Source organism: Panulirus ornatus, chromosome 59 (assembly GCF_036320965.1).
Source record: "Panulirus ornatus isolate Po-2019 chromosome 59, ASM3632096v1, whole genome shotgun sequence".
Taxonomy (NCBI): Eukaryota; Metazoa; Arthropoda; class Malacostraca; order Decapoda; family Palinuridae; genus Panulirus; species Panulirus ornatus.
In genome coordinates, this window is record NC_092282.1 from 3,525,131 (window position 1) to 3,550,850 (window position 25,720).

The window sequence follows — 25,720 nt, forward strand, 5'->3', positions numbered from 1 at the left end:
AAAGACCTTAGAGAAACATCAAAAATGTTTAAAAACGTACAAGATGAGCTTCCACCGTCTCTGCCCTATTTTATGGAGCGAAAGAAAAAAAAGAGGACAAAAAAGAGGCGAGGAAGTGTGCAGACATGGCATAACCACCAAGTCTCTCTCCTCGACCACCAGTCTCGACCACACGTCTCCCACCCTAAATAATTTCGAATGTTATGTGATTAATTAACAATGGCATAAGTGTGTGTGTGTGTGTGTGAGAGAGAGAGAGAGAGAGAGAGAGAGAGAGAGAGAGAGAGAGAGAGAGAGAGAGAGAGAGAGAGAGAGAGAGGAGAAAAACATATTAAGGTTAGATGTATGGTGCACGAGGGGAGATCTTAAGATTACCTTGGAAGTACAGTTATAATGACAGACGAAAAGTAAGAGCAACACTAACATATAGTATTATCCTCATCATCATATTATCATTATTATTATTACTATTGTTATTATCATTACATTATTATTATCATTAAATTATCATTAACAAATAGATATGGATTAATAAAAACAATGATAATGATGAGTTATATCCACATTTTACGGAACTTTATGGCTGTTTTAGTGTTCTTCAAAATTATTATATTAGTAAACAGAAAACAGAGGGAAAGGCCACAGTATATACGAGCGTGTAACGTAAGACGAGCGGCACAAGGCACTTGAAACTTGATACTGTCAAAGTTACGTGTACCAACTCCACAGTCTCGAACTTAACACTGAGCAGGTAGCAGACAGTGCGATGTTAGCCCGTACTCTAAGTTCCTTTTTAAAAAGGCTTTACATATGTTGAATTCCTTAGGAGGTCATTAGTCTCGTTATAATGTTTCTGGTACTTCTCACACTCATACTTGCTTATACACTGCCTTAACAGCGACAAAGCAATATATATATATATATATATATATATATATATATATATATATATATATATATATATATATATATATATATTCCACCTTACGCCAGAAACCCATTTATCGACCACTCCCACAGTGGAGGATGAACAGCTAAGCTGCCTGTGAACAGGCTGCTGCCTTGTCTGGGACTTGAACTCGGACCTGTGAGATCTGTTGGGTCGCAACGCTACCCAGTGCACCACGGAGGCTGTGTGTGTGTGTGTGCGCGGAGGTAAGTGTATGGATGAAGCGGTGAGTGAGTCACTGAAAGTTGCAAAGCTCAGAGGGTGAGTGTAAATGATGCACTGTGTCGGGCACTGACGCTGTTGTACCTTCGATGACTGGGCGAAGGTAACGAGGGATCAGATGGCTTACAGATTAACAGATGGTCTTTGTGTAATCAATAAGATGTGACGTACTGCATTAAAAAGGTAACAGGGCCCCAAGATGATATGGAACACGGTAGAATGAGAAACAAAGAAGGTGTATCCCACTAACAAATGTTGAGGAGGAAGGCTTATCGCAAGGGACAGTGTTTGTGGCCCAAAAAAATATCATAGAATTGAATGAATAAAGACGTTGGAGTTTTAACTCCATAAAAGCATGGGAGACTATCGTATGCTGTTAATCTTTTATACTCTGGAAGACGTGCGAGTGTAACAGTAAGTGGAGAGTATGAATGAAAAGTCCGCAGTAAATTGTTAAGATGCGTCAGGGTTGTGCAATGTCAGCATACTTGTTTATAATGTTTTCTTAATGGATGGGATAACATGCGAGACGGTGAGGGAGGTTGGTGGACTGGTGAGTGGAAATGCTATGGCATTTCTTGGACCAGAGTGAGTGACACTTTATGTAGTGGCGAAGACGATGCTGTTGTGTTTGACGAGTCTGAGGAGAAGCTGGACAGAATGGCAAGGTCACCTTTTGTGGTGTGATGGTTGCTGGGTTCAGGAGACACCACAAAGAAGATTCGTGAGTAGGTAAGAGTTCGGGTCTGTCCGGGTGTGATAATCAGCACGGATGGAGGAGTAATGGAAGCTGTGAAGGAGGTGAGGTATCTGGGAGGCAGCTGGGAAGCGGAAGGAGAGAGTGGAGCAACGATAAGCCAAGGAACTGAAGGAGTTCTGAGATCAGGTGTGGGTGAGGAGTGGAGTGTGTGTGTGTGTGTGCGTAATCACCAGAATGAGATACTTCTTTCTCTTATTGTTCTGTACATACAGGATCTTCCTTACACACACACACACATATATATACATATATAATATCATATTTACCAAATGGCGTCCTAGCTACGTTTCTTCGTTTTATATCAGCTGACTTATATTTCTCTCTTTTATCTCCCCTGATGATGTGATTATTACACGAAAGTGCACTTACGAACTTATCGTGTTTCATTTTCCCCGTGGACTCATAGGAATATATATATATATATATATATATATATATATATATATATATATATATATATATATATATATATATATATATATATATATCTTTCTTTTCTTTCATGCTATTCGTCATTTCCCGCATTAGCGAGGTAGCGTTAAGAACAGAGGACTGGGCCTTAGAGGGAATATCCTCACCTGGCTCCCTTCTCTGTTCCTTCTTTTTGGAAAAAAAAAAAATGTTCCAAGGTACACACTCGCTAAATCTAAGGTCAGTCAAGCTCAGGCTAGGAATTAATGACAGAAGACCAATTGTGAAGAAGAAAAAACAGAAATAGGAAAACTATATATCATCATGGCAGACTACAGAACAGGTCCAACACCCCCAGCTGTAAGAATTTTATGATGAAACTATTTCTGATCAATTACTGTTGGCCTACACGGAGGGGTTATCATTACAGAGTACCATACACCTCCAGTGTCCAGTTCCCTTCAGATCAACGGCGGACGTACGCAGGGTCACGTGGGGGTGTGTGCCGTGGCAACCTCCTCTCTGCATTGCCCCCCCCCCCCTGGTCAACAACAGGATGTGGTTAAAAAGCCAGGCTGAGCTGAGGATGAACTTCAACTCGTCCCTGTCTGGGTGATGGCTGAGGCGTCCTCTCTCTCTCTCTCTCTCTCTCGTACCCGTCCGCGCCTCCGTCCATCCTGCTGCCTGTTGACAGTAGGGATCAGCTCCTCGTCTGTCAGCAATAATTCCCCCACTGAACAAACTTCGCTCATCCCTGCGACTCAAATATTGGCAGGTTGACGCCTCGAGTGCTAAGCACAACATGTCTTCCTCACCGACTATCTACCTTTTTTTCTCTCTCTCTTTTTTATCTTTACTTCGGGACTCTTTACGGGGAGGAGGGGGACTTATACTAGGGGCCTGTATTGGGGAACTGGGGAACTTTTAATGGGGGGGACTGTACTCATGTTCTTGTATTGGGGGACTAGTAAATACAATCTCACACACACACACACATGTACACCTACAGTACATAGACGTACCGATGGATGACATAACAACACCCACATAACAGTGTTTGCAGAGAACAACTAGCGAAGAAGGAATGTTCTGCGCCTCAGAACACGGTTCTTGGCACCGGTTTAATGGGTCGTGTGGTGGTACAATCATCCATCATTCAACCACCATATATGCTCGAACACCATGACTGTTAACACGGGTTTAACGGGGTGGTCTGTGTCCCCGACCTGCTCACCCAACCGTCTACCGACCACCATGAACATATACGACCATTGGCTCGTCATCCTCCACACGTGCAGTATGAGCGCCATCTATGAGTCCCTACCATAACTATGGCTGTGGCGCTCCACATCTGATGTACGACGCGGTTGTGGCGTAGCGTTGCCTGCCGGTCTGCCAACACCACACCTGCGCTACGACTACAGGTGGCACCTTCAGGTCGTGCCGGGAGGGTCGTCTTTGCCAACTGCATACCACACTCCACGACCCACTCACAGCGGAAATATTTCACGCCTCCCCCCATGCAGTTTTCACGACTGCACACAGATACCCGAGGTGAATCCAAACGGTGAGAGTATCTGTAAAATAAACCATATATATATATATATATATATATATATATATATATATATATATATATATATATATATATATATATATACACACACACACACGCGAATCTAGTGCATATGATCGGGCACTTCCATAGAACATACAAACATACATATGTTTGTACATGTGAAGACAAAGAAATATACATAAAAGTATGCAATATGTAACACTCACATCCATATGCACAAATACCGCACATATATGAATAAATATACATACAAATATAAACAACTCTTTCTCATTCTTACCGACTTTCCAAAAGAAGACGACGACACTGTACTGCAAGAAAGAGGATCCATAACATCAAAAAATAATTTTGTATGATCGAAGATGAAAATTGAAGACTATAAAAATATATACAAGTCTATACAGAATATACTCGTACACTAACACAAGGATCCACAGACGAGCGTGACAAACAACGAGCTAGAACACTAGAAATAACATGGTGGTGATTATATTTGATTATATTAACCATGTCCATTAAGCTGGTCAACTCTCTGACTCGAAGAAACATTTTGCGAATTTATAAACATAACTTCGCTAATAAAGAACGTTGGTAACAATGTGCCAGTAACGAAAAACAAAAGACTCTCGCAAGAAATGCAATACAAATACAAACTATAAATAAATCATTTAAACCTCATTTGACCTTAACTTTCTCAATAGTTTGTGGCACCACCGCAAGAGGTCGTAGTGGATCAGCAAAACACACATACACACACACACACACACATACGCACACAGTCACACGTGCACGATAAAGGTATAAATACATACATCTGTATGCAGAGTACTGCATATACACTGTCATGGCATACACATCATCCACGCACACAGAACAGGGCATATTTACAATGACCTGTATAACAAAGTGGTGACGGGTACCCTACACTCGACTATATATATATATATATATATATATATATATATATATATATATATATATATATATATATATATATATATATTTTCCTATGGGTTCACGTGGAAAATGAAACACGTGGACTCGTAGGAATATTCTTGATCAAGCGCACAATTGTGATGCTTTCCAATATATATATACATATTCTTTTACACTATTCGACATTTCCCGCGTTAGCGAGGTAGCGCTAAGAACAGAGGAATATCCTCACCTGGCGCACTTCTCTGTTCCTTCCTTTGGAAAATTAAAATAAAAAACGAGATGGTAGGATTTCCAGCACCCCGCTCCCTTCCCTTTTAGTCGCATTCTACGACACGCAGGGAATACGTGGGAAGTATTCTTTCTCCTCTATCCCCAGGGATGATATATATATATATATATATATATATATATATATATATATATATATATATATATATATATATATATTTTTTTTTTTTTTTTTTTTCATACTATTCGCTATTTCCCGCGATATATATATATACATATATATATATGTATATATATATATATATACATAAATATTTTATAATATATATATATATATATATATATATATATATATATATATATATATATATATATATATATATATATATATATAAGAAAATTCACAATTTAGCGGGTGATCAAGTATATTCTTATGTGTCCACAGGGAAATGAAACACGATAAGTTCTCAAGTGCACTTTCGCGTAATAATCACATCATCAGGCGAGACACAAGACAGGAATATGACAGCCAGTTGATGTACAACGAAGAGACGTAGCTAGGAAGCCATTTGGTAAACAAGTGACACCCGACCTCCATTTGGGTAGTCACTTGTTTACCAAATGGTGTCCTAGCTACGTCTCCTCGTATATCACTCTGGTAGCCACTGATAGAACTATTCAGTTCCCAACTATAATTATCTCCAGTCATTATAATTCGTAAATCATTTGGTTCCCTCACGCGACACTGGGATCTGTTGTCGACATCTACCGAGAACGAGACGTCAGAAATAATGATCCTTGTGGCTCTTTCTTTCCACCCAAGTCTTCGCCTGGTACAAAACTCAGAGCCCAGAGAGAGAGAGAGAGAGAGAGAGAGAGAGAGAGAGAGAGAGAGAGAGAGAGAGAGAGAGAGAGAGAGAATCTTGCGCAAGACCTACGCGTTTCAACACCTGCTCTTTCAAAGCTACGGTACCCGCCGACATCTGCTATCCCCACCCGCAACACCTGCTCCCTGCACAGAGAAAGAGCTAGAATTTTTGGGAACGCCGCAGCGAGGATGACTGCCTGTGGCTACCACGTACCCGACTAGCTAATCCTAACTCTCCTGCCTGACTGCACAAACACCATGTACCAACATACCATGCAAGGGACGCCATATTGTACAGGCCGAGGAACATGTACATACCCGTGAAGTGAGTGTGTGTGTGTGTGTGTGACCTATAAATGGCTTTTGGATGACTTAATAAATGTCGGGGCGTAATTGTATGCCAACGAAGCGTTCTTTATTCATCCTTATCAACATAATTATCTACGTGTTTCATCATTATCTGTCTATGCATCCGTTTTCTCTATTTTAATCGTCGTTTCCCGCAATCTTTGAGAGTAATGACCAAAATAGATAGCGAGGACGGATGTGACAACTTACAGCATCTTCAATATCGTCTCACACAGTAAATACATCATCACATATTGTAAAATTATTGGTAACTCCGTTATCAAAGCATCTGCCAAACTCTCTCTCTCTCTCTCTCTCTCTCTCTCTCTCTCTCTCTCTCTCTCTCTCTCTCTCTCTCTCTCTCTCTCATACGTGAAACAATGGTCAGGAGGAATCTTCTGCCTTGTATGATCGACTCTGAAAACCTCAAGAGCTGGAAAACAGTTGTTACAAAAACCTACGTAACATTTGCCACGGCGAATCAGCTCTTTGTTGTGGTTCTGTCGTAACGAGGTTGCATCCGCTATGGGGTTAGTCACGGGCCGTTTGTTAACGTTGCCAGAAGCATTTCCTTCTCCATTAACTCAAACGCCATAACTTTTCCTTGGGTACGTTAAGTTTTCCTCCCCTGCGTACGACGTCGTAACCTCGACGGTACGATACCTCGATTTCTTGAGCGCCAGGGAAAAAAAAAAAAAGAAGCTGGATTAATTTGACGGGTGCCGCGTGTGGCAACAAGCCGTGGCGTAAGACGGGAAACATCACTTACTCTGAGTCCATCTTTTACCCTCTGGCAACTCAACACCCGTGACGTAACCGTGACGTAAAGACCTTTAATGGACAGAGAGATGGTTGATGGTATTTAGAACCATGTCATCCCCCTTGTGCACAACGATACGACCCTTGCGTATATATTCATAAAGGTTCTGGCCTAACTGCTCGAAGGAATGATCAGAGGATAAGTCATGATGATACTGAAAGGGTCGTTCCGTCGTGCTAATTGGTCGTACAATCATGTTTATAAGAAGGGTCGTACTGTCGTGCTATGATACTAAACTGTACTCCAGTCTATCCTATCCCTTTCTTTCCCATCTCACTACATGTCTCTCGTCTCATATTACTTCTCTTTATTGTCTTTACCAAATAACATCTCCGCTCTCTCTCTCTCTCTCTCTCTCTCTCTCTCTCTCTCTCTCTCTCTCTCTCTCTCTCTCTCTCAGCAGGCTATTGTAATGTACTCATGAGATTGAAGTATCTTGCCCTAGGAGACGTCATCGTACTCATCAAGTTATTGTGTCGTACTCAAGTTGTCGTACTCTCTGATTTGTCTATGCACTAATTAAGGTTTATGCTGACCGAGGTCAACAAGTCGTGGAATCATTAATATATAAACGTGTGTAATGGATTATTAAGAGGAGGTTTAACTGAAGGTCTCTGGTGCATAACCTCTCGAGTTCGACGATACGATCCTTGGGCAGGACTTCAGGCTTGGCTTTTGACGTAACGCTTCAGGGCCAAGGATTATAAACCAAGCATTCATACCCTAAGGTCTCACACCTTCACGGTCAAGAGTCGTCCCGTCGTGGTCAAAGGTTGACACTTCGTGTTCAAGGGTCGTTCCGTCGTGCTTCAAGGGTCGCAACTTTAAGCTGAAGAGCCAGAGCGTCATGCTCAAGGTCCGCGCCGTCATGTACAAGGTCCGTACCGTCATGCTCCAGGTCCGTGCCGTCATGCTCAAGAGCTGAAGGCAGTAAGGTCAGTGTAAGCCACACACACACTCTAAGATGGCAAGACCTTCCTGAGCGGTGAGGTGCAGTAGCTACAACAAGAGACCGAGACTCTTAAGTTTACTACCCCATAAACACAGGAGGAAGCACTGGTAATGATGGGGAGGGCTGGGGGAGATGGTGGTGGGTGATGATGGGTAAATATGGGTTATGAGGCTTGGAGGTTGGTGATAATGAGATGGGGAGGAGGGGCACGGAGGGCACGGCAGGGCAGCAACTGGTGAACATCAAGGACAAACAGGAGGAACATGTAGATCATCTGGGGGCTGAGGAGGACCTTCAGTGTCGCACAGTTGAAGAACAGTGTCTATACTTGACGCATTCTGAAGGCTTTCACGATTACTTCGGACATCAGACTTTGCGATCCTAAATGACCGAGGTTCACGACCAACCTGTCGCATGCTGACCATGACCACCGACTCATACTGGCAAAGACGTGATCAGATTGATCTCTTCGAAGTTCATCTCATGATCACAAGTCTCGGCGGAAGTTTCTGAGGGCAAAGTGTCCACTCAGCAGCTAGAGTCCTGTCAGCCAGCAACAATCCACTCAGCAACAGAGAGTCCAGAGTCCACATCTACGGGTGACGTAAGTCAATCTTTGAATATGTCAGTTTTTACTCTCCTCCTCCTGCCTGCCTCATGCAAATTACATATTTTCTGTGCCGGTCGCCTCGTCTCTTATGTTCCCATGTCATTATCTCGGCTGTAAACTAACCACTTGAGGATTCAGCGGTGGTAGTGTTGGCGATTTTGATCAGTCTTTGCCTACCAGAATCTAGAAAGTCTCAGCCTCATTTTCCCTCTCAGCTGGACAGAAACCAACCCTGTCTCTCAGCTGGACGGCAACCAACCCTGTCTCTCAGCTGGACGGAAACCAACCCTGTCTCTCAGCTGGACGGAAACCAACCCTGTCTCACAGCTGGACAGCAACCATCCCTGTGCTCACTACCGTCATCTGAAAACACGAAATGTACGTGTCTTCGGAACAATCAGAAGGCGTAGAGAAGAGGTGACCTAGAATCTACGTGGAGTGTAACTGGCTTCTTTCCTTAGATAAGAAAATAAAGCTTTATATATTCCCAAACTGTGTATTACTTACATAAAGAAGTGAATGATTCCACGTCAATTACTATCACGCAAACACACTAATCACACGCTTATAAAACCAATTACCACAGACCAGTGACAGCATTACGAGTTTACATCAATTCCGTTTTCTTTTTGGTTCCGTCCCAGTTACAGAAATCCAGATTAATAACATAACCAATTCTCTAAGAGGGATTTTCTTCAGAGTCACAATATATCACCTCGACTGCCTGATAAGGTGTTTAAGACGGGCCTTAACATGATCACTTCACTATTCACCTCGTACAGCACCGCTGCGTTTTATATAAACATTGTACATATGCTGAGGGATATCATGGCCGTCGATATATATATATATATGGGAATGGCAGTTGATTTATCTACGAAGGTCCATCAGCCAAATTTCTTACCATGTGCGTCCCACAGACATTACTAGGATAAGCTTCTAGGAGATGTGCCTGTGAGCCTCAAGTCTCCATGAACCACCATTTCGTCATGCACCACCACCACCATTCCTGGTAGGGGTGCGCTACACAATACCTGGGGCCAGCCAGCCAAGGAGGTGCCAACTCGAGTCAATGACGACAAGAATCGTGGTAAACAATACGGTAATCACGACGCGTCGTGATGACACGAGAGACATTAAGCAATCACTGCTGACCCTCTCTCGTGGTGGTTGTCTTGCTTGCTTACCTCTCCACGCCTACCTGTACTCATCCTTTGAGTCTCTCCTGCTCTCTTGTCTCCACCATAAAATCCCCCCACACACCACCTCCGCCCCGTGTGTCCTTGCCGCCACGATAATCTCCCCCCCGTGTCCTTGTCCTCGCTCATAAATCCCTCCCGTGTCCTTGCCTCCTTCATAATCCCCCCCCCCACCACCCCGGGTGTCCTCGTCTCCACCGAAAAATCCCCATCTGTCCCCCACCCACCAACGGGGCAGACCGGCCGGCCGCCGCGAACCACCATTGTCCATACGTTTTCCTCGAGTCATGCTGTGTGACGCAAGCCAGGCCAGGGGAGGGGGTCTAAGAGGGAGGTGGCCCTCGAAGGGGGGTCCCCCAGAGTGGCGTTGGCGAAGGATGGGGTTCCCTCGAGGGGCGTGGTCTTTGATGGAGGGGGGTCCCCAGAGGGATGTGGGCTAAGGATGATGTGAGTTCCCCCCAGAAGGGATGTGGCCTTGAACAGGGTGGGGTCCCCAGAGGGATGGTGGTCCTCGTAGGGGGTCGCTGGAGGGCTGGGGGTCTTGGAGGAGGAGGGTCCCCAGTAGGGTGGGGGGCTTGGATGAGGGGGGGGGGATACCCAAAGTGATGTGGCCTGGGATGGAAGGGTCCCTAGAGGGGAGTGGCCTTGGAGAAGGAGGGGTGGAAGGGGGTTCAAGTGGGATCCTGTCTAGGATGGGACCCCCCAGAGAAGTGTGGCCTGGCATGGGGATCCCCAGAGTGGGTGAGGAGGGGGAGGGACGTGGTCTGGGATGGAGTACCCCAGAAGGCGGTCCCCACAGGGGTGTGGAGGAGATATCCACCTGGACAGTGGGGGAGGGAAGGGGGACTAATTCCACTAGAGAGAGAGAGAGAGAGAGAGCCACTTCATCTACCGGAGCTATGTTGTGGCACAGTCCCCGTCTGTCGCCCTCTGATTGGCTGGAAGTGTGCCACGTCACAGTCCCGTCTTCTCACTGGTCAAAGCCGTGGCACGTCACAGTCCCGTTCTTCTTACTGGTCGGAGGTGTGCTAAAGCACACTACCGTCCTTCTCATTGGTCGGAGTTGTTCCGCATCGCAGTCTTACACTATCATTGGGCGGAAGTGTGTTACGTCAGAGTCCCGTCCTCTCATTGGACGGAGACGTGCTACAGAATAGTCTCGTCCTTCTCATTGGTCGGAGCTGTTCTGAATCGCAGTCTCGCCCTCTCATTGGCTGAAAGTGTTACGTCATAGTCCCGTCCTGTCATTGGTCAGAGTTGTGCTACATCACAGTCCCCTCATCAAAGATGTTTTCGTTTTGCCATTTTATGAATATACATTTTAACTTGATATTTAATTTGGTTAGACAACGCTGCCTGGGACTGCGTAAAATAAGGCTTCCTAGGGAGGGTTTAGCTGGGCTGAGCTTTGTTTGGTCACGTTCATACTCAATCCCCAGCCTTCTGTATACGACGTCATACACATCCGACCAATGGGGGGACCCAGCAGGGAGTCACTGCATTTGACGTCACACACCTCTTGACCAATGAGGAGCCCGGCAGGGAGCCTCTGCATTTGTCGTCACACTCCTACTAACTAATAAGGAGCCAAGCATGGAGACTCTGCTCCCATTTGTCGACGTGCAACAAACCATAAGCAAAAATTATCGTCGATATTTTCCAACATCCATTTCAGTAAGAAGAAAGAGATATCTTGCAAGAGCGCTGGGGGGGAAAGTAGGGAGGGATGGGGAGAAGACATGGCGGGGACGTAAGGGGTGGGTGATGGGTAGAGCGGTGGCCTTGACGCCATCAACAGCAGCAGCAGGTGCTACGCCATGCTAGCTGCTGACCCTGGTGGTGGTGGTGGAGGAGAGAGGTCTGGGCTGGTGGTGGTGGTGGCGGTGGTGGAGGAGAGAGGTCTGGGCTGGTGGTGGTGGAGGAGAGAGGTCTGGGCTGGTGGTGGTGGAGGAGAGAGGTCTGGGCTGGTGGTGGTGGAGGAGAGAGGTCTGGGCTGGTGGTGGTGGCGGTGGTGGAGGAGAGAGGTCTGGGCTGGTGGAGGGTGGTGGTGATAACCACTGTATTCCAAGGAAAACATACAGATTCAAGCTACTTTATACCAAGTGTATCCACGTAATATATGTAGGCATGTATAAAAGGCACACACACACACACACGCACATCTGACATTAGGATAATGTGTGTGTGTGTGTGTGTGTGTGTGTGTGTGTGTGTGTGTGTGTGTGTGTGTGTGTGTGTGTGTGTGTGTGTGTGTGCGCGCGCGCGCGCGCATACATGTAAAGACATGGTAAAATATACAATGTTAAGAGACGGGACAACACGAGTGTAAAACTCTCTCTCCGCAACACACAAATAATAATCACACAAACAAATGAATGAAGACATGGTCAACGCAGACAGTGTACAGATGTTTAAAAGAACTTGTCATGACAGCAGAGAAATCTCAAGAGACTGGGGCCCCACGTGTGGGAAACTCCTTCCCCGCTCAGTACAAACTGGTTATTACACGCAGGAATCCGTGTCGACGGGAGCGGAGGTTCTCTGAAAGACGCCAAGAAATACTAACCAGACATCATGACAAGAGAGTTAATAAGAAACTCGTCAGATAAGATGGAGTGGAGGACTTGCATAGCCCGTGCTCTCGGTGAATGGAATAGAGTAGGTGATGGCATCATGAATGAAGACACAACAAAAGTTTAAGGAGATGTATGATGATAAAGTTCAAGAGATGAGGCCCCACGAGCGTACAATTCTATGACTGTATTGTACAAGTGAGTAAATACACACACACACACACACACACACACACACACACACACATTTATATGTACGTGTTGTCGCATGCATATGTATACAAACATGCAAAACAGAGAGGGGCGGGGGGGCACAACCATGAACACAAACAATTGCTGACGTGGAGTGAGGATATGTAAATAAACCTATGTGGTAAACTGTCTGTTTGTCGTGTGAACTGGCCAACAAACATATTAATTTCTCATGGAACACTAATTCCCAAATTACTTTAAATTTACTTGAGGTTACTCACAAACCCTAAAGCTAAGAAAGAGAACGGAGTGAGAATAGGTTGGCAATACTTGAACACGTACCTGAGGTTAATATTGAATATTTTCATACTGTTTATGTGATTGTAAAGAAAGCTGTGATGATATCGAACAATCTTACTTATGCATAGAAACAAGATACAACTAGATATTTCTCTAACGAAATTTAGATAAAAGAACATCTGGAATGTCTGTGCACTGTGGGAACAGGCGGATAATCATTTTTTTATAAACCCTAGGTGAGGAAAGAAAACGTGATTCAAGACCTAATGAAAACGACTTGAGAGTCTTTGAGCAAGAGGTTATGACCCTTGGCTTTGATAGTCTGGTCTCTGACCCGATGATCAAGGGACAGGTCACCATACCCAAGGGTCGTGTCGTCGTGCTCGAGGGTCGTACCGTCGTGCTCTAGCGGTTTGACGTCACTGTCAATGGACCACCTGGAGTCTGGTCGGTGCGAGAATCTGACACACGAGAAAAAGAAAAAAAAAACTGAGGAATTAATAGATTAGGTCTTGCAAGAACGGACGAGTGACTGGCGACGTGCACACACACACACACACACACACACACACACACACACACACACACACACACACACACACATACACACTGCATGATGGTTTCCATCAACACTTGTCTGTCACACCAAAGTTTCAACTACTTAAACACGAGTTTTACCTCTGACTCGCGGATACAATGATGTTCAAATTTGAACCGAAAATTCCAGATGATGTTTTATGAATTCTTTAACTCTCCAGCTGATAATGAGTCAGTCTGCAATGCTAAACCTCATAAAGACTTACTTGATAATCCTCATCTCTGCGCCCAATCCTCCCCCTGATTATGTCTATCTCTCCACGAAAAACCAAGGTAAACATTGGAATCTATATTTCTAAACTACAATGAAGCTTGGCATATACATAACATTTTTTCCTTGGTGGAGAAGTGGAATGAGAATCAAATTCTAACATATTTCGCATTTAGCCAGCTGGGGAACGTACACACATCACTTGTGAATGTTTATCAGCAACTGCGGGTTTTTTTTTTTTTTTGGGGGGGGGAGGGTGTGGGCAAGTGTTTGGGACTCTTCACGGTGGTCGACGGGGAGGGAGTGTGGAGTGTACATACCAGGCTCTCAGACCTTAAAAGGTAAACAGTGACTTCCATTCATACCAAGTGATCAATGACGTGTGTGTGTGTGTGTGTGTGTGTGTGTGTGTGTGTGTGTGTGTGTGTGTGTGGCCAGCGCAGAGTGAATGAGACACACGCTGGTTCAAGGTAATTTTTGACCCAACTGACGTAAATCATGGAGGAAGAGGATAGACAAGCGAGGACCTTACTTCCTTCGTCAGCAGACGTCGCTCAAAACACCCGCGGCACAGGACCCACCTGTTCGACTCAGGCCAGCCCAGCAACAATATTAAAAACAGAGCAAAACTCTTCGGGACCGAGTACTCACATTTCATATTATACTTTTTTTGTTTTGTTTTTGTTTTGAGTTCGTGTGCACTCAGCTAAAACTTCTTTACAATCGGAGTTGAGAAAGAAGACAGACAGACAGACAGACAGACACACGTGGACGGACACAGATAACAGAACGCCGTTCACGCTGGCCTTTGTGAATTAACAATAACAAAAAATGTGGTTCTTATAAAGGAGAGAGAGCGTTTGGCGCCTATGTTCATCGGTCTGTATTATGGAATTATATGAAAACCTTTTCAAGTGTGGAGCAGAGGTTATCCACGACCTGACCGTCATCTCTTTCGCAGTGAAGTATAAAAGGTAAAGATTAAGGGCACATAAAGTCAGGTCATCATGACTATGACCAGGTGAACCCCTAGTCTTAGAGGACGTTCGAGTGTTTTAAAGAAATAACGATAATTTCCCTCAATGATAAAGATAAGATAGAATAAATTAAGTAATTATGCTGAGTGCATCTACTGAGTATCTACAGTGAGTGCATATACTTAAAATTTACACTATCTGTATATATATAAAGTACTAAGTGCATATACTATCTATTTCGAGTGCATATACTGGTTACTTATGCTGAGTGCTTATTCGACGTACTGACATTAATTGCATGTATCAAGTACTGAAAACGAATGCATATACTGTGTAGTTATACTAGGTAAATATACTGAGGACTTATAGTGAGTGGACTCCCGTGGTGTAACAGTTAGCGTTCCTGGCCGTGACGCATTCACGGGCCGCCTAGGGTTTAGGACATAGCTTCGAATCCTAGTTACCGCATTCGGTCCACAGTCAATCTAGCCGTTCATCCACCTCTAGGAGTTGGTCGATAAAATGGGTACCTACTTCAGGCTAGTATATATATATATATATATATATATATATATATATATATATATATATATACACAAATCACACAGCTACAATGAACATAAATATGATTTACTATAAGGCTTATCAAAATAAGCCTAATTAGTATTTACATTAAGCCTGGATTCTGGTAAACAACTGACGCTCGGCTGACCATCATAAAATGACATTTATCTTTTATTCTGCGCACTGGGTAAGTCGACACTGAGGGCGGGAACCTGAACACCTTCAAACACTGGTCCAGACGGAACACAGTTATTTGTAAGAAGATATTGTCAAGGAAAAACAGACGGACGGATGCTTGTGGGTGTAATGACGTTCATCTGTCGACAACAGGTAATGCGTATCTCTCTCTCTCTCTCTCTCTCTCTCTCTCTCTCTCTCTCTCTCTCTAAACACACATACACAAACACACACACATATATATATTATATAATAAAATCATTAGAGAATATGAGCATTTTTCAGAACCAAGGTTATTATGAATCCTCATTAAAGACTTCACTTAACCACGAAACCATGTGGTGTCTGGACGGACACACCTCACACCATTATCCTAGCCCATGCTATATGAAAAACTTGATGTATATAAATAAGTTCGAGCTGTGCCGGGACTGGCAACAGATCCAGATGTTAGAGTGTATCAACCGGAGAGTTGGCAGGGTTAGGTTTCTGTCGTGGGTCCAATGTTACTGTTAAGGCCCATAGAGTTGCCTCTCTGGGTATCATTCTTCGACGAGGCGGCCATATTTGTTTATATGAGTTCAGAGCTTGACAGTTCGTCTGTTTCTTTAAGCTTCTGTGGTGTTGCTGGCGAGGCCTTCGAGTTGCCACTCTGGCTGGGTACCATTCCTTGTTGAGGCGGCCATATTTGTTTATGAGTCATAGTTAACAGCTGAACTTTTCCTTGTGTTTGTTTGTGTTATGGCCGATACCACAAACTGTCATCTTTATTTCATTCTAATCTGCTCTAGGGTCGATACTGGAAGTCCAGGTATATCCGTGTAGGTCTACATGGCTGGGTATAGAAAATCAATTGACGGTTGGCGTGTTTCTTGAGCGGATCTGGCGCTACAGCCAAGACGGACGGGGCTGGCGGCTTTTATGCCTTAAAAAAAAAAAAAAAAAACTTGCGCCTGGTGTCGCCGCCATGACCTCCTCCTTATCGTTACACAAGAGGTCAGGTCTAGAAATGAGGTCGGGTGCGTCTGGCGAGAGATCGTGACCTCTACCTCTCTCCCTCTCTGTTTCTTATCTACCGAGTGTTAGCTGCTGATACTGCAGGCTTATCAGCGGTGGGGGGGACACGAAGGTCTTACCGAGGTGAGAGATAGAGGCAGGGGACGCATCCCTCCCTCGAACTCATCTTCGAGAAATACGAGCTCATTTGGGATGGATCTTACTTGTGAATGTACTCACTCAAGACAAAAGCTGAAATATCTTGATAAGGAGCCCGTTACGGACCTAACTAGGATGAGATTATCGACGTGGAGCATGGAGAGAGAGAGAGAGAGAGAGAGAGAGAGAGAGAGAGAGAGAGAGAGAGAGAGAGAGAGAGAGAGAGAGAGAGGTGAGGCGTGAAGTTATCACTAGCGGCGTGACCACCTGGCAACACTGTATTGATTATTCCTCATAACTTGTTCCTGTTCGACCTCTCTCCCTCACCAGCCTCCTCCACCCTCAATCCTTCTCCCCCTCAGACAGCCTCCTCTCCCTCACTATCCTCCCCTCCCTCATCATAGTTCTCCCCTGACCGGTTTCCCCCACCCTCACAATCCTTCTCCCTCACCATCCTCCTCCCCTTACACTCCCCCACCATCCTTCCTCGTTCTCTCTCCCACTAGAATAAGGAAAAAAGGGATGAGGAATATCTTGTGGAAGAGGCAAATGATACGTCAACCCGTAAACTTCCACATGAAGTAGAGGAGCAAATACGCGAGGAGCCGAATGACGTCCCAAAGTGTGATCACAACACGGGACTCGGTACCTTCCAACACCACCTTAGATGGCACGTGAAACACTTTCTTCTACATGATATAAGATACTGAAAGATCCTGATCCAACTGAGGCGCTTGGCCCTCCTGAAATTTCGTTCTCATTCCTCAAGAAAAACGAACGTAAAATCATCACGGGGTCAGCTAGAGGGAAAGTGGATGAAGGGGACTTTGTTATACAGTTGGTGGAAAAAAAAAAAAAACTAGAGAAGTATTGAGGGATGAAACTTTAGAAGCAATCAGCAAGCCTCTTGAGCTGCTCAGTAACTTGATGAAAGGAAAATGGTGGTGAAAGGGCCAAAGATCGTGAATGTTTTTATAAAAAAAAAAAGAAAAAAAGGCGACGTGAAAAATGCACTGAATCGGAGACCAGTGTTACTAATAGACAAGGTCTGTACAAACAGAAAAAGAAAAACATTATTAAAGCGAAGGAAAATCTAATCCAGCTGGAGGAGAATGAGTTGATATACAAGTGGTCAAGTTTACTCAACGTATCAGACGTTTACAATAGAGTGAGCACTCACCTTGACGAAAAGAAAATGGCATGGGAGGGTACACTGTGTCGGACTGGCAGAGGGCGTATGATACCGTCCCTCTTCCCCATGACAGTGAGGGCAAAAAAAAATATTGGATTTCCAGTCTGGCCTAAGCGGGACATTCCCTCGGCGGATCAATAATTACCTAAGAGGAGTGGAGGGAGGGGAGGAGAAAGGGCACTTAGATAAATCTTTCCATACTCCCCACACGGCTTAGTCCACCTGGGCTGCTGTTACCCTTGATCTATGGAAATGATCTGCTGAAAGCATCTGCTGGAGAAGGTCTGGTGTAAAGCTGGTGGGGGGAAAATAGAGAGTACAACAACAACATGCAACGGGATTTAGATATTTTCCCGCCTGGTCAAGATTCATAATGGATGGTATTCAATGCAGATGAATATAGAGATAAGTGGGACGTAGTGAACGGAGGCTGTTTATATAATGATTATGTACCATTTCGTAGGAGACATAGTCGAGAAATCAACTTGTGAATCGGGCCACAGGATTCACACAGCACCCAGTCTGTAATCACTTGAAATACTTCATAAATAAAATGGCGCTGGATGCATGGAACAAAATGAAAAAGAAAATGCTACAGCGGAAAGCATTAAAATGCTCAAAACTTAGATGATGATAAGGAAAGGTCAAAGGGGGACCCACCAGCATAAGATTTTCTTCCCATACTCTCCAACACACACACACACACACACACACACATAGACGGGCAGGAGACATATTTAATCACGAGGGTAGGTTAAAAAGCGGACCTGTCATGTGACGCAGACGTCTAAGCAAAGATATTGGAATGACGTCGTTTTCGTCAGTGGTGATGACGTAATGGTGCAAGAGGTGATGCAAGGGTGCTTTTGAACTCGTGGTGCTTTCAGAGGTGATACAATGGTGTTTATTGTGGGGATGTAGTGTCTATTCTCCTAAGTCGTGATGGAGTGGTGTTAGTGGGGACGCGATGGTGTGAGTGGTGACGGGGTGGTGTGGTTGGTGACCGTGTGGTGCCAGTAGTGACGGGGTGGTGTCAGTGGTGATGGGGTGCTGTCAGGAGTGACGGGGTGGTGTCAATGATGATGGGGTGGTGTCAGTGGTGACGGGGTGGTGTCAGCGGTGACGGAATGGGGATGATAGGGTCTAGTGATGGTGATTATTGTGATGATATTGGCTTGTGACGATGTTAATGGCAACACTGGTGGTTATAGAGTGAAGCTACCAGTAGTAGTGGTGGTGGTGACATGACAAGTGAAGATGACACCAACGGTGACAGCATCACTAATAATGAGGATAACACTGTTGGTAACGATGACGTCGAAGGTAAACCTCGATGGTGTGACGGTGATGATTGGATGGTGACTGATAGTGAGGTTTTGACAACGGCGGAGTAATCTAGCACTCACTCTAGTTCTTGAGGGTGACGTGCGTGAGATAACTACACAGCTGGTGATGGTGACAACGGATGGTGACGACAGTAGTGGTGATGGTGTGGGCGGTAAATGGCCCGGATATTGTGACGGGTCCTAACTGAGCCGACTTCGTAATGGTGACTGGCAAAAACAGTGATCCTTGTCATATACAATACACGGCGAGGCATCAACAACCTGAAATTGTAAAGTTGTTGGTTGTAACGCTAAGGGTTATGGTATAGCTTGGAACACGAAGTGAAGTTCTGAAATATTTACGGTGTAAATGGAAATATGGTTGTGATAAAAATGGCGGCCGTATGCAATCATCAGTACCAGAACGTAATCATCAGCTGCACCTCTGACATTTTACCCTACCTAACCCATCTATCCGGCTTCCCCCCAAAAAATATCTAACGAATTTCGGGGGAAACCTCGAATTATGAATTAAAACATCGGTATGGTATCACATACGTTAAATTACCTGCTCAGTTTTATAAGTCAAGCATTACCCCCGCCATGAGAGGAGAATGTGTACAATGTGTAGGGCGGGGAGGGAGGGCGCGTGGCCGGGGGGTTGGTACCACTGTGCACCTGAGCCAGCGTCACTAGGGACCCGCGAAGGCCGCTCGCACCACATACTTCAAATAAATCCCCCGGGGGCATTTATTGATTAATTCTACCATCTAATTAAGGGTAATACTTAATTTCAGGGAATGAAATTATCCCTAAAAGAAATTAGTTCCTTTGTGTGTCAAAGTGCTAGGGGAAAAAATGCATATCGGAACCAAGTGGTTAGTTTGCTTGTTTACTTGAAGGGTTTCGAACGGAGGACTAGTGGTCGAGTTGCCAAGTCCTATTAATTTCCAATGGCTCGAAAGGTACGTGAGTATCTCAACAAATATCGCTAATGGTATATTAGATCGTATAATCTAACCATATGAGGTGGATAGTGTAATCACACTCAGAGGGAAAATGCGATGAAGTGGGTAGAAAATAAGAGGAAAAATGAGTAGGCGGCACTTGCTCGGCCATGCGATGCAGATGCACACTCAGCGGGACCCGACTGATAAAATTCACACGGCTAATCGTTTGATAACCTTGCATATTTTTCGGCCATCCACGGATCCCGCGGATACTCACACGTCCTCTCTATCAACATGAATCATAATCGACGACCAATCTAGAATTCACAAGGATCCGTCGCCACCCGTCGGCTGAGGAAATTGAGCAGGGGCTTATGTCACAGCGGACTATACTACGCCAGGTGGAGTGGTGTAGGTAATACAAGGACGTTGCTGCCTGCCCGCCCGCCTGCCTGCCTGCTAGCAACGCCCCCGCCTCGCTCCCCTAACGTACTCTCAGGCAACGTGGTACTTGGAGAATATTTCTTAGCATACATATTTTATCATAATGCATTTTACAACGTAAATTCTGGTTTCAATGCGAATACAAATTCATAGTACTATTTGATGAATACAAGAAAATGAAGTTCTCCAGCAGGGACGGCAGCGTATGGGAGTGAATCAGTATGGTTAATGACTGGGGAAACAAATTAGAAAGGCATGATATAGGGCCATTTCAGGCCATCATGGCCCCTCCTGCATTTGGGCCGCGACTGACTCGATCCCGGGAAATTGTTGGTGTGGCCGGGAGGGGGGGAGGGGGAGGGGGTGGACTGCCACATGTCGCCAACTATGCAATTCTTATTCGCTTTTTTTCTTTTCTTTTTTTCTTTTTATGTATATCCAGTATATGCTTCTGCAGTGGCCTTCACGAAATTACTTTCTTTTGTAGATGATTTTGCTACACGATTATCATCAGTTACTGGGGACAGGGTAAAGAAAAATAAGTACATTATAGATATTAATCATATTTCTTACTTATGTAAAGTTAAGAACAAAAGAATTTCTCCGTTATGCCAGAAATCTATATCCTACAGTCGATAAGGCTCTGTATATTATATTCCAGATGTACACGTGAGACTTGAGTTACGCCGAGAGCACATAGGATATAATTCAAAATTAGCTGTCCTTCAGTCACCATACTATAGGCAGGACGTGATGCAGATGGCCAGTCAGTGATACCACAATTCCACGTCAACCATACCCCACGGCCAGCTGGACCAGATCGCCATGGCAACGGTTCTACCAGCTACCAGTGGTGCGGGGCGGACCACCAGGCCAGCCCGCTAGTGTGCTCGCGTGGGAAGGGTGAGGCCTGGGGAGGGTGCGGGGTGGGAGGAAAGTGTAACAAAGTTTGAGAGGCGGTGGGCGAGGCTGGTAATAGTGAGTCTGCACCCTGCTATCCCGCCATATTGATTTTCCTGTATCAGGGGCATCTCGGACTCGGCCAGCTGGTGTCTGCTACTTATGGAAGCTGGGGGGAGGTGTGTAGTGGAAGGAAGGGGTGGGGAAGCGGGAGAGGAGGAGTAGTCGGGGCTGACACAGGGGGAGGGGGGGAGCAAGGGGGGTAAATAGCAAGAGGGGAATAGAAAGATGTGGAGTTGTGGGGAGTGGCGAATGGGAGAGTGTTGGGTGGGGCATTGGACGTGGGGTGGAAAGGGGTAAGAGGCGTTGTGGGATAGGGAGGGAGAGTGTGGGACTGGGGGAGGGAGGGGGCACTGCAAGATGGAGAGGGCGTGGGAGGCAGTGTGAGGAGGAGAGGGAGAGACACTGATGGACGCGGGTGAGGAGGAAGGGTTGGTAGGACTCTGGGAAAGGTGGGTGGGCGGGACACCATGGGATCGACGGGGGGAGGAGGGGGGTGCTGTGGGACGGGGATGGAATAGGGAAAGCTATGGAATAGGGAGGGGTGGGTGGGAAGGCGAGACAGTACTGGTGTAGGAGACGACCAGTAGGCACGGTACCTGGAGAAGGCTGCGACGAAGGGGTACAGTACCTGGTGAGGGGAACCACGAGAGAGTTGCCACTGAGGAACTGTCGTAATTGGGAAGGAGCAAGCATCCTCAAATGGTGGAAGCCTATTAGATAATATGCGTTAAGGTTGCTACATATTCTACTTTATCAAATAACGGAATGAAGGCAATGACAGATAATCGTTATGTACAAAAGATGCAAATTACTTTAGAAACTGCGTGACGTATGGAACGGGAAGAGAGGCCAGGAAGGTTCTAGGTTATCGGGGAGTTTGCATCGAGGGAAAGAAGGAAGGCTTGGCCAGGGAGATGAGGGGACAAAGGGAGGGAGAATGAAACAAAGGAAGGGAGGGGAAAAAGGATGATAGTGAAACAAAGAAAAGGACAGTGAAATAGAGTAAGGGAGAGTGAAACAAAGGAAGAAGGTGATAAAAGAAGGAAGAGAAACAGAGTACGAGGGAATGAAACTTAGGAAGAAAGAGTGAAGCAAAGGGAGGGGGAGTAAGATAGGTAGGGACAGTGAAACAAAGGAAGTAGAGTAAAACAGAAGGGATACTGAGAGAAAGAATGAAAAAGGAAAGTGTGCAAAAATGGGAAGGAAATCAAAGTAAAGGGAGGTAAAGGGAAACAAAGGGAGAGAGACAGAGAATGAAGTAAAGGGGAGGCAATTAGGCAAAGGGAAAGAAAGGGAAGCAAAAAATGGGAGAAAAAGAAGGTAAACGATGGTACAGCAGAGAGAGAGAGAGAGAGAGAGAGAGAGAGAGAGAGAGAGAGAGAGAGAGAGAGCCTATAAACTGGGAGGGTTAGCGCGTAGAGCTCACCGCAGGAAGATTTAAGAGCTGCGAACACAGTCGTGTGATTTACGTGATGTTAAATGTCACATGTGAGACGGAGGGAGTGTGTGTGTGGGCAGAATACCAGCGGCCCGCGTGTATGTGAGGTTGAGAGAAAGAGAACAGCAACCTGGGCACGGGGGAGGAACTTGAAATCCACTGTGGTGCTCGCTCACTACGCCGCCGACCTCACTCACCCTCCCCTATACTCAGGCGGTAGTACCTCGCTGGTCCAGAGAGAGAGAGAGAGAGAGAGAGAGAGAGAGAGAGAGAGAGAGAGAGAGAGAGAGAGAGAGAGATAGGGGGGGGGAGTGTGAGGGGAGCAGGGTGGTCGATAGTACTTCTCACGAGGCGCATCGTCCTTAAGGAGAAACGTGGAGAGGCCAACGGAAAATCGATCACACTGGCTGAAGTATTCAGTTGGAAGAAAGTTGTAAAGGAGGTTACGGAAGCTGGAGAACGTGGAAGACTGACGAAGAAGTAAAGGTTAGCGAGAGTTTATGCAATGAAAAGAGGAACTGAGGAGGAAGTTTGAAGAGGGATGCGATGGTTAGAGACGATCGGGTCTAGATTAAGGCGATGGAGGGAGACGACCGGAAAGCTGGAAAGGCTGTTGGAAGATTTCAGAGTACGACTGGAAAGCTTTTGGAAGATTTAGGATAAAACCAGAAGGATCCTGGAAGATTCAAAGGGTACGACAGGACAGGAAGGCGGCTCGAAGAATACAACTGGAAAGCTGTTGCGAGATTGAGAATGCAGCTGGAAAATTTTTATAAGGGTTGAGGATTCAACTGGAAAGCTGCTTGAAGACGGGGATACATCTGGACAATTGTTGCGAGTTTAAAGGTTTTGACTGGAAAGCTGCTGGAAGACAGGGAATAAAACTGGAAGACTGTTGGAAGTTTAAGGTTTTGAATAGAAAGTTTCTGGGAGACTGTGAATACAACTGGAAAATAGTTAAAAAGGTTGAAAATTCAACTGAAAAGCTGCTGGATGATAGAGAATACAACCATAAGGCTGATGAAAGGTTGGAAGACTAAGAGGAACCAGGAGGAAGGCTGCACAAGACTGAGGATACGGATGGAACACAACGAAAACATTACTGTAAGATGGAAGGACAGGAGGGTAACTGGATCACAAGACTGAGGATGATCATACAGAAGATGCAGAGTAAGGAGAGAGTATGGCGATTACGTCTAGAAAACGTACTCGAAAGTACAGACCTAAGTAAAACTTAGAGGTTACTTGGGAAGGTGCAACAGCAGTCCGTTAAGCCTCTGGAAGAGGACTGGTAGATGACTAGAAGGCCCGTGATAGAGCAAGTAGAGAGAACAGGAAAGATGTTGCAATATGGCTTACAGACTCTGGAAGGGTGCTGCCACGGCAGCAGAAAATGGGCGACTCAAAGCGAGTAAAGACAAAGGACTGGAAGACAGTTGCGAGTGTACAGCGACAAGACTGACTGGAAGAGGGGAAGGTACTGCACCAGAACGGACCCGCGCAGTAAATCGCGTTCAAACTCGGAGGGGAAAAAATTAAAACGAGTGGAGCAATTTTTCCCAAGCCATTAAAAGGCCTCGTTGGATTTTAATTAAGCACAGTTTTCCCAGTGGTTCAGCGACCACGGTCTGGCTGGTTTTTGTGGAATCTGGCTAATATCGCCGCGGTCTTTGACGCGGTACCCGTCAGGAGATCCGGATTTCCAAGAATTTGCAATTTTGTTGCTCTCATGGAGCATACGTAAATGTATCAAGATTCACACTTTTGTTTAAGTAAATACATTAGGATGGATAGTGTACATAATCTTTACTTCACTAGTTAGATGGATATTCAGGATTGCATACTGGTTCTCTTTGTAAGGAAGATTTGAAAATAAGGAAGAAACAGATCACAAGTTTGAGTTGTATCAGAATTCAAAGATAATAAGAAAAAAAGAACATTGGAAATATTGGCCTATACATGACAGATATATGTTGCAACTTCAAAGCTACCGCTAAAGGTCGTTATATGTTATTCAGAAACTAATCAAAAGAATATCAACAAGTTCCACTGGCACATGGAATTTTGGCGTTGTTCGTCAACGCGTTCTAACAATAACTGAAACAATACACCCAACAAAGATTTTATGGCTACATCCCCGATCCCGTTTTTCTATTCCCCCCGAAGGATCACTGAAAAAACTCGCACGACTCAGGCTGTCACTCAACCAGATTCATTAGAGTCTGCCTTCCGGGTATTGCTTACAAATGCCTTGGACCCGACGGACTGGTTTTTGCAAGCACATTGGAAACGCTATTTTGGGTCGCTTCTTGCACAAGCTGCAGATCCCCTGACGCTCGTTTTCTCGGGACTCTGGAGACCCCTTAGCACTAGGGTATAAAGTTCATCTCTTCTCTTGACACCTTTTTTCATGGGTCTTGTAGACCTTCTTGACACTTGTACCTGTAGTTCATTTCACCTCCTGACACACGAATTTATATCACGCAAACTCATTAGCGTTATCAGCCCTCCAGAACATCCTTAGCAACCTCAAAAGCCGAACCAGTCAAGTCACCATCAACTAAACCAAGCCCGAAGTAGCACATCGTTCTTGCCCCCCCAGGCCACGTCCCACCCTCACTCTCTCGGTTACCAGGCTCCCGTCCTCCTCCAGGTTCTTCAGTCCACCAAGCTTCTCGTTGTCACTATATATACGTGTGTGTGTGTGTGTGTGTGTGTGTGTGTGTGTGTGTGTGCGTTACCTTATGCCACCAGAGATCCCTCGTACTTGACTTGCA